The sequence below is a fragment of the Lynx rufus genome, unplaced genomic scaffold (genome assembly GCF_022079265.1).
Source record: "Lynx rufus isolate CCGP_SWC_20201006 ecotype Redwood Valley unplaced genomic scaffold, mLynRuf1.p SCAF_10, whole genome shotgun sequence".
In the NCBI taxonomy this organism is placed as follows: Eukaryota; Metazoa; Chordata; class Mammalia; order Carnivora; family Felidae; genus Lynx; species Lynx rufus.
This window is the reverse complement of record NW_025814824.1, coordinates 68,495,712-68,505,103: the sequence shown is the minus strand read 5'-3', so window position 1 is coordinate 68,505,103 and position 9,392 is coordinate 68,495,712. Positions and strand designations below refer to the sequence as shown.

The 9,392-nt window shown below is 48.5% G+C and overlaps 2 pseudogenes; both read right to left on the bottom strand.

Moving 5' to 3' along the window:
* Window positions 1-5,124: 5,124 nt before the first annotated feature.
* On the bottom strand, window positions 5,125-5,770 carry LOC124526419 (60S ribosomal protein L9-like; annotated as a pseudogene).
* A 271-nt stretch (window positions 5,771-6,041) lies between these two features.
* Window positions 6,042-6,896, bottom strand: LOC124526411 (60S ribosomal protein L18-like; annotated as a pseudogene).
* Between the last annotated feature and the right edge of the window lie 2,496 nt (window positions 6,897-9,392).

Sequence of the window (9,392 nt, the reverse complement as noted above, 5' to 3'; positions counted from 1 at the left end):
GAAATGGGAAACTAATATAATGCCCTTACTTGCTGATGGAGGAGCTGAGCCCTTTCCACCCACTGGGAGTCTCGTGCTTATTCTGGACAGCCGATCCTGGGCTGACTCATGTAACTCACAAACACTTCCCCCACATTCTTCCACTCCAGCTCCTTCAGTGACCTGTGATGCCCACGTTGCCTTTGACCATGTTTTGTCACTGAGGCAGGGATCTCTTGGGAGCACCCAGGCCCATCCCCAGGGGATCATCTTATACGACACAGAGCATCACATGCTGGGGTTTCCAAAGTGGCACCGTCCCTGCCATCATCACTTTAAACTTCACCATTGTCCCTGAAGGAACTGGAAAGAGATTGCTTCCCACACCTCATGCTTCGCTGGGGCATCTGGTCTCAAGGGGCGGCTGTTCGTATCTCTGTACAACATGGGCAGCCTGCATCCCATCTCCTCTGGGGAAAGAGTGGGATCTATACCATCCCCGCTCTCACTGACGACACTCTTGCTGTGACTTGTCGGGCTCCCTCAGCCAGATGCCCTTACGTACATGAACCCCCCTTCTCCCCAACATCCACTCTCGCCAGACATGCCAGATACATTTTCATCCCTGCTAAGCCACAGGGATGCCCTGCCAGGGCCACAGAAGAGCTTTAGAGTTTTACTTGCCCATCCCGCTCCCTAAGCCATATTTCTAGAATCTTCATTTCCTCAGCCACCATGGGGTTTGAGCACCTTGGCTGGCCAGTAGGGAAGAACCACTGAAATGCTTTGCTCTGGAGAAGGCGGATCCCATCACTCCCTCTGCAGCTGGGCACACAGAGCATTGAGACCTCAGCATCTTACCCCCATGTGCCCTCAGAGACTTATTCGCCAAGCAGCCTTTTTTGGGGAGAGGTGAATGCGTGGCGGGAACTAAATATCATTGCCAGCCCCACCCCCTGCCATTATGCCACTCCCCATTAACCTCACCTGCAAAGCTGTTCAACCCTCATCCCAGATGGGCCTCAGGAACAGGCAGGAGTGACCCTGGGCCCCATCCCAGCTCCAGTCTCTCTGGCGGGGCCCCAGGTGGCTGTTTTGGCTGATAGAGCAGTCCCAGGAAGAGGAGGGGTCCCCTGCAAGCTGGGCTCACCAATCAGACCCCGTCTCTGCAGCTGAGTCTCTTGTGGAGCTTATTTGCATAATTTGGTTCAATATTTACTGAGCCAACCTCATTTTCTGGGCTGTCTGCATGGCCGACAGCTGGGAAGGCTGCAATTACCGTATTACACGCACGCAGGGAAGCCACGAGAGCGCACACTGAGAGGCGGCTTCCAAACAAATGGCCCTAGGGGAGTCCCCGCCCGTGGTCTACCCCATCCCTGCAGCTGGAAGGCTGCCTGGGCCACAGCTGCAAGCCAGGCTGCACCCAGGCGCAGCTGACAACAACAGCAATGGCAGCAGTAACAGTAGGGCGTACTTTCCCTTAAGCCAATCATTGGAGCTGGCTTCTGTTGGGTGCTTTGGTGTGATCATCGGGCTTTCTTCTCCAGATGGGATTTCTCACTAATCCTCACTGCAGTCCCAGGAGAGGGGCCATCAGCAAGGCCTGTTTCAGGCCACTGTGTGGCCAAAAGGAGACCGATAGGCCAGGAAGAGGCTTCGCTTCAGACCCAGCTGGATTCAGGGTGTGAGTGATGTCATCGAGACTCATTTTTTCTCCAGTGAAGTGCACCCTCACACAGTTTCAGGGGGGAACAGTCTGAGATCAACTGCCAGAGGCCTGAGGGTCACTCGGATTGGACAAGCAGGGAAAGTTGCCTCTCCAGGGCAGCCCCTCTGTGACACACAACAGAGCAAGGGAAGGTAGGGAAGGATCTGAGAGCAGACAGGCCAACAGTCATGGACTCTGCCCCTGGAACGTAGGTTCGTTTAAGGCAGGGGCCGCTGGTGTTTACTCCCCAGCATCTAGGAGTATCTGAACATGAGAGGCTTTCAAATAAATAGGCTGATTCCTGCTTCTGGATGGATGGAACATACTTGAGGCTTTGGGTAGACAGCCATTAAATGTGGATAAAAATAGCCAGCCCAGTTTGGTTGGGATGATTAAATGAGAAAATAGAAGTACACACATGCCTAAAATTATAGGTCACACTTAATAGGGGCTCCATAAAGGAACGTAGACTTCATGAACTCATCCCTTTTCCAGCCATACTTGACCATGGTAATCAACCCAGACAGACAATAGTTGTCTGTGGATTACTTGTGTCCCCCAAGATAATAAAGTAGTTTTTAAAAATAATAACGCTAACCATTTTTAGCATACTTCGCCATTTACAATGCACCTTTACAATAATGATCTCATTTGAATCTCTCTAAACATCCATGGTAATCATATGATAATTAATGCTAGTTGAGAGCTCGTCCATGCCAGATGCAGTCCTGGATGCTTTGTCTTTATTGATTCCCTTCATCTTCACAAGAGCCCTAAAAAGTAGGTGTTAGTCTCCCCATGTTACAGATGAGGAAACGGAGGCAATGGGAGGTTAAATAACATGATGGTGGTCACATAGCAGATAAACAGCAGAGACCAAAATCATCTGGCTTCAGCATGCCTTCTTTTAACCACTAAGCAAGATGCTGTTCTCACTGGTTCCATGAGAAAACTGGACGTGGAATAATGCAAAAGTCTCACAAGTAACTGGAAAGTGGCAAAGGTGGGAATGGAGAGCAATAATCCGGATCTTTTCTGCGTTCCAGCCAGTAAAGCTTGGTCTCTCTCATTCCATAGTATATAGATCATGTGCTCAGAGAGCCACAGTTTTCAGCGGACAGCTGCCCGTGGGGCTTGGGACCCAGAGCGGACACACAGCAGGGATCAATGAGGAAGCTGAGTGGTGTGGGGGCAAGAACAGGAATCCCCTACTGAACTCTTTTCTTCACAGCAAACCTGCAGGGCCAGGGAACCTGGGTGGTGGGCAGGTCAGAGAGGAGGGGTAAGCTAGCAGGCAGGGCCAAGCCTGAAGACGCTCTGGGTGCCCCGAGACAGCACCCCACCCCCAGACACACAGGAAAGCACCAGGAAATGTCTGATGGGCGAAATCAAAACAAGCACATTACTGAGTTGGACCCGGTGGGAGTTCTCTCCACATGCCAGCAGAGAGGAGACACAGAGAAAACAGTGAGCCAGTCGGCATGCCACATTCTGGGGCTGCCCACACACACCTGGGGCAGTGAATGGCACCCGAGGGCCTCCCAGCCACAGAAGCTTTTGGGAACGGCAGGCAGTGAGGCAGACAGGTCAAAAGTTTACACCTAAGAGTCTAAATCTGTGGGATGCTAAATGCAAGGTAGTATCTTGGATTTGATCTTGGAACAGTAAAAGGATATCAGTGGAAAGCCACGTAAAGTCTGTGGTTTAGTTAATAGTAGCATAACCCAGCGTTATTTTCTCAGTTGTGGCAAATGTACCATGCTTGTGCAATATGTTAACAGCTGGGGACACTGGGCAAAGGGTGCACAGGGATCTCCGCATTACCTTTTCCTGAAAGTTTAAACTTCCCAAAGAATTTCATTAACATTTTTTAAAATGTTTACTTATTTTTGAGAGAGAGAGAGAGAGTACACAAGCAGGGGAGGGGCAGAGAGAGGGAGACAGAGGATCCGAAGCAGGCTCTGTGCTGACAGCAGAGAGCCCGATGTGGGGCTAGAACTCACAAATTGCGAGATTGTGACCTGAGCCTGAGGTCAGATGCTTAACCGACTGAACCCCCCAGGCGCCCCTTATTCAACTTTTTTTTTTTTTTTTTTACATCTCTAGATGGAATCTCAATTCCGTCACATGCTGTGCAACCCTAAGTCATTTAAGCACTCCGTGCCTCAGTTTCTTCATCTTGCACGCAAACATGGGGATAATGATGGTCCCTGCCTTTGAGTATGTATGACATTTAGCCTCATCTGACACTGTAAATACTCAATGACTGCTCTCCCGGGTTGTGGTAGACATGGGGACGGCTTCCAGAGCCCCCTTCATGGAAGCACTTGCCAGGGCAGCCCTGCCTGAGGTCATGCCCTTTCCAGAGCAGAGTGATGGGGCGAGGGGTGTGGTATAAAGACCCTGTCACTTCACCCAGATGCGGGATAGCTCTGCCCTGGGGAGGAGGTTCACTGCAGGCCTCCCCATGGGCCAGCCCAGGCTGTGTCAGGCCTGGTCACAGTTGATTTCCCTTGCTCAATCCCTCACAGGCATTGATTCCCTGATCCACATCTTGCCCCCAACCCTGAAACCCATTTCGTTGTTTGCTTGTAAGAACCTTACCTGCAGCAGTTGGTGCTTGCTGGGAGTGGTCCAAGAAAGCAGGTGGTTCGATGGGGGCTTGGGAGCTGTGCTAATCCCTCTCGGCTGGCAGGGAGGACCCCATCACTGGTGGGGGTGAAGCACAGGCATGTCCTGGTGCAAGGTGGCTTCCAACTGTTAAAATTTGTCCCAGTGCTGAACTGGATGGTGCACCTGCGGGTGGAGTGTGTTAGCAGGCAGTGAGTGCATCAGGCATTTGAGACTTGGGGGCCAGTGGGGGGAGTAATAGTGGCTCTAAAGATCACAATATTAGATGGCCATGGTAAGCACTATGGAGGCTCCTACAGAAAGATAATGAACAGCGGAGGCATAGAAGCAGGTAACAGAAAGCTAGAAATGGAAGCCACAGGGCCTCTTTAATTGCATCCAAGGAAACTTCCATACTCCACAGAAGGAAAGGGGAATGAATTCAAGACAAGCCTGAAATAGTCTCAGAATCCAAACTTCAAAGGCAGTTGACTACCCAACCAAAGCAAGTCTGTTAGGCCAAGGCCAAGGTCAAGGCTTGGGATCCCGGCAATGGGATAGGGACATCGGGGTGGATGCCTCTGAATGTTTCAATTTCCCAGACTCCTCTGAACCTTCTGAACCAGAAGCATGGTCCAGTCTTCGCCTCCCCTCAAGACAATATGGAGGCCTCTACCTGCAAAGCAACATGTACTTCCCTACCCGCAGGGCCCACCTCAACCTCCTCTTCCCCATTTGGAATCTTCTTTAAGAAATCCTTACCTTCCCTGAGGCTAAAAGAATGTTCCTATTCCTTTCCACTCCCTGCTCCCCCCTCCCTCAAATCAATACAGCTTTTATTGTGTCTTTAAAATATCACAAATAAGTCTGAAAAATCATCCGGCATCTTGCTGTTTTTGTAGTGGAACAACTTAGATCTTATTCATTAGCCTCCTGCACCATTCGTTTCTCAGAAACATAGATATCATCCAAAACGTTTCTGATATTCTTGTTTTCAACTGTTGTGACTTATTGAGTCAAAACAGCTGAGTGTGATACAAGTTCAACATCATTTCCCTCAAGAATCAACTCCTCTTACTGGGCTTGGGATACTGAACAAGAAACACCTGGCCTCATCCAAACCCTAGATATTTTGGATTTCTGCAGGAGAACCATTCTGCTGAATAACAACGTTGATGGGGAAGTGAGCGTTCACAGACCTCATTTTGTAATGGAAGCCTAGCGTAATGCCCTTGACCATGTTCTGTACGTGACTACAGATGGTGCAAATGGTAGCCAGTTTTGTTTCCCCACCACTTGTCATCTCGGAGCCTCTTCTTTTTCTTTCCGGGGAGAGTGAGTTCTATATTGATGTGATTTCAGTCCCTCTGCAGGGTTCCTCTGGGGCCCTTCCCAATAACAGTGTGTCCCTTCAGAGTGATGTTGACAGTCTGCAACGTCAACAGTCTGATTGCTGAGAATGGTCTTCATTCTTCATCTCTTGCAGTAGATGTGGCAAAGAGAGCTGTTCATATTCCTTTTATTAGTTTTTTCCCAGCATCCAAAATCTTTCTTATTTATTTATTTATTTATTTATTTATTTATTTATTTATTTACTTTTTTACTTTAGAGAAAGAGTGCAAGCATGGGAGAGGGGCACAGGGAGAGAGAAGGAGAAAGAATCCCAAGCAGGCTCCACACCCAGCATGAAGCCTGATGTAGGTCTCGATCCCATGACCCTTGGATCATGACCTGAGCGGAAATCAAGAATTGGACACTCAACCGACTGAGCCACCCCCAAATCTTTACAATAACAAGGCAGGATCTGAAGTTAGTTTTTGTAGTGATGGTGGACCAGATGGCCTCTGGTGCACGTGGACCTCCAGCCCTTGCAGCACTGATAGGGTTTGGTGGGGCTGCGTGTGGTTCACAGGGCCTTGTTGATATGCCTGTACACCTCTGGGCCTTTTTGAGGATCAGAGAACAAGATGGGGCCACAGCCCTGGAAGGAGTCCAGTGCCAACTTGTTGAAGGTGAAAATCTTGCTCCTGGCCCTGAGGATGTGGCTCACGTGCAGTGTGCACACCTTCCATTTGGGGGCCACCTGGATGCACATGTCATCTGTTATGGTCCCTACCAGCACAGCTGTTTTGTCCTCCTGGCAGAAAGCTTCATCTTCTTGGTCATCGAGGAAAGGGACAGAGGCCACCAATTGGTGCAACTCATGAACAACCTCTTTAGCAAAAGTTGGTTGAAGGTAGAGCTGTTTGTCCAGCCAGAGATCTGTACAGATTTACCAACAGTCTTAGGTGGATGTCCTGACTCTTGGGCTCCTTGTGCCAAATGTTTCGGTCCTTGTTGTGGTGGAGGTGACCTCCCATGATGGTGCCTCCTTCTCAACCAGGTCCGTAAAGAACTTTTATAAGTCTGTACAGTTTTACCTTTCACATTTAGGTCTTTAGCCAACTGAAGATAACTGAAGACACACACACACATAAAAAGGTGATTTTATTTTTGTCTGGTTAGAAGCCAATTTCCCCCAACCCTATTTATTAAAGATTCCATCCTTTTCCTCTGATCTTTTAAAAAATTTTTTATTTTAATATTTTATTTTTGGGAGAGAGTGAGAGTAAGTGCACCAGCAGGGGAGAGGGTCAGAGGGAGAGAAAGAGAAAGAGAGAATCCCAAACCCCAGTGCAGGGTTCGATTCTATGACCCTGGGATCATGACCTGAGCAGAAATCAAGAGCTGAAAGTTCAACCAACTGAGCCACCCAGGTGCCCCTCCATTGATTCTCGATGTCACTTCTTTCATATGTCAAACTCTAAAGTATTCCTAGATCTGTTTCAGGATGTTATGTTTTCTTCCATTTTTCTGCTTTGTCTTGTGCCTGCTTCTTTGCTATGGCTTTGTAATACATCTTAATAACTGGCGAGTAAGGTAAGTGTAAATGATAACTATTATCATTACAGATGAGGACACTCAAGCTCAGAAAATTTAAGTGTGTTTGTCCAAGATCACACAGCCAAACCAGAATTTGAACCCAAGTCTGCATTATTTAAAAGACTGGGCTCTTTCACTCCACCAGGCTATCCTCAGAGTTGTCTCTTTCCCGAGAAAAGGTTGGGAGGGTATTTTGATTGCTTTGGCTTCGTTCGTCCAGCATCAAAGGAGGTCATGTTCTTCCCAGGAGGAACTGACATTTCTTTTTGGCTCCTGGAACTGAGGGAGAAGCCACATTATCTGCCACTGTTGCCTTATCCTTGGGAGCACCCAGTACGGTAGAGAGAGCCAGCCTTGCGTTCAGGGCCCAGAGAAACAGCCCTCTGGTTAGTGGGCTTCATGCTTCCTGTATGGTGGCTGCAAACACCATATGAGAAACCACGTAATTATCTTTCTCTTTTTGAAAATAGATCTGACCGTATCTGTCTCCGTTGCTTAAAACAAAATAAAGAAATGACACTACACACCCGCCCCCCAACCAGCCACCAAGAAAAAACAAAACCTGCAGTGGGTTCACAGTGAAGCAATAGGCTGAAGACTGTTGTTTGTGTTTCTTTTGAGTCAAGAAATCTCTTTTTTTCCCTGTAATACAATCATATGCAGAAGCCCCAATAAAGTGTAGCTTTATTAACATGTAGCTTTTAAAGTCTAAGTGTAGATCTGTTCAGTTTCCTTCTGTGCCTGGCACCCAGTAGGTGTTCAGTAAATACTTACGGATTTCATGATGTACACTTGGGGGCCTGCCCATTGAACCCATTTGACACCCACTGCCCTTGAGGTCAAGTGTGAGCCTCCATTATGGCACTTAAGAGCCTAAACTTGGCCTAGTCCTAACTTCACCTCCCACCTCTTAGACTGAGGCTCAAGCCACACTAACCATCTCATCATTCCCAAATTTTCCTGGTCCTTTCTTGCACCTGTGCCTTTGCAAGAGGTAGTCTCTCAGTCGGGATTGTCTTTTCCTCCCATCCCCTGCTGTGTGAACCACCAAACCTTTGTAGCCCAGCTCATATATCCCCTGCTCCAGGAAGCCTCCATTGATTTCTTGCCAACTACCTTGTATGCCCCACCTTTATGCTGATTATGCACCTGCTATCAGACTTGTCCTGGCCTCGTAAAGCTCTGTCACAGAACTCTTTGAGGAAGGGCTTGGGCCCTTAGTCATCCTCAGTCTAGTACTTGGTCTTCATCCTCAGTCTAGTACTTGGTCTGGCTCTTAGTGCTCAATAAATATTATGTGAATAAATGAATGAAGAAGTGAATCAATACATGAATATGGAGACACTAGTCAACCCATTGGAGGTCTGTCATTGAAGGATCTAGCCCAGGACAGCCCTCCCAGATGGACCAGCAATGGTAAACACCTAGCAATGTGTGTCAAGCCCCAAGAAGGTGGCTGTATCTATGTCATAGGCTGGAAGAGGTAGGAATCTATGAGGCTGGGTTCTGACCATCTATAGCTTATAAGTGGGAGCCAATCAAGAGTCCGTTCTTGGAGAGGTAGGAGCCTCTTCCTGCCCAAGGACTCCTCTCTTCCAGCACCCACCCTTCCCTCTCTGTTCCCTCCCTAAGACCCGGGCCTTAGGAAACTGTTCCTACCTCCATAGCCTGTGGACAGCCCTGGGGAAGAGCCCCTTCCACATCCTAAGTCCCAAGTTTCCTTTGGAATCTTGCAGTTGGCTCTTCATGGGCAGATACCAATGGCCCTTGTCATCTCGGAGAACTTGCCTGAGCCTCCTTCCCAGATGGTGGTGATCCTTTTGGAGGTCTTGGGTCCTGCCTCATTAATCATTTTCTCTGCTGGCCCATGGAGGTGCCTAGTGCTGGGCTTTGTCTTAGAGGCTCAATGAATATTAAATACCCAGCAGATCTGTGGGAACAGAAAGGTCACCAAAACCATCAACAAGCTCTAGCCTGGTCTGGAGCAGGGGCAGAGCCATGAAGAATTCTGCTCTAAGGGGAGACATGGTAAACAGACAGTGACAGTGTGGTCGGCTATATACACGGATATGCTTTCAGTAAGCACCAACTGCACGCCAGACACTAGTTGCTATCATACATGGTAAGGTCTTGCTTATAGGATTGTGGAAGAGCAAGTATAAAGATCCCC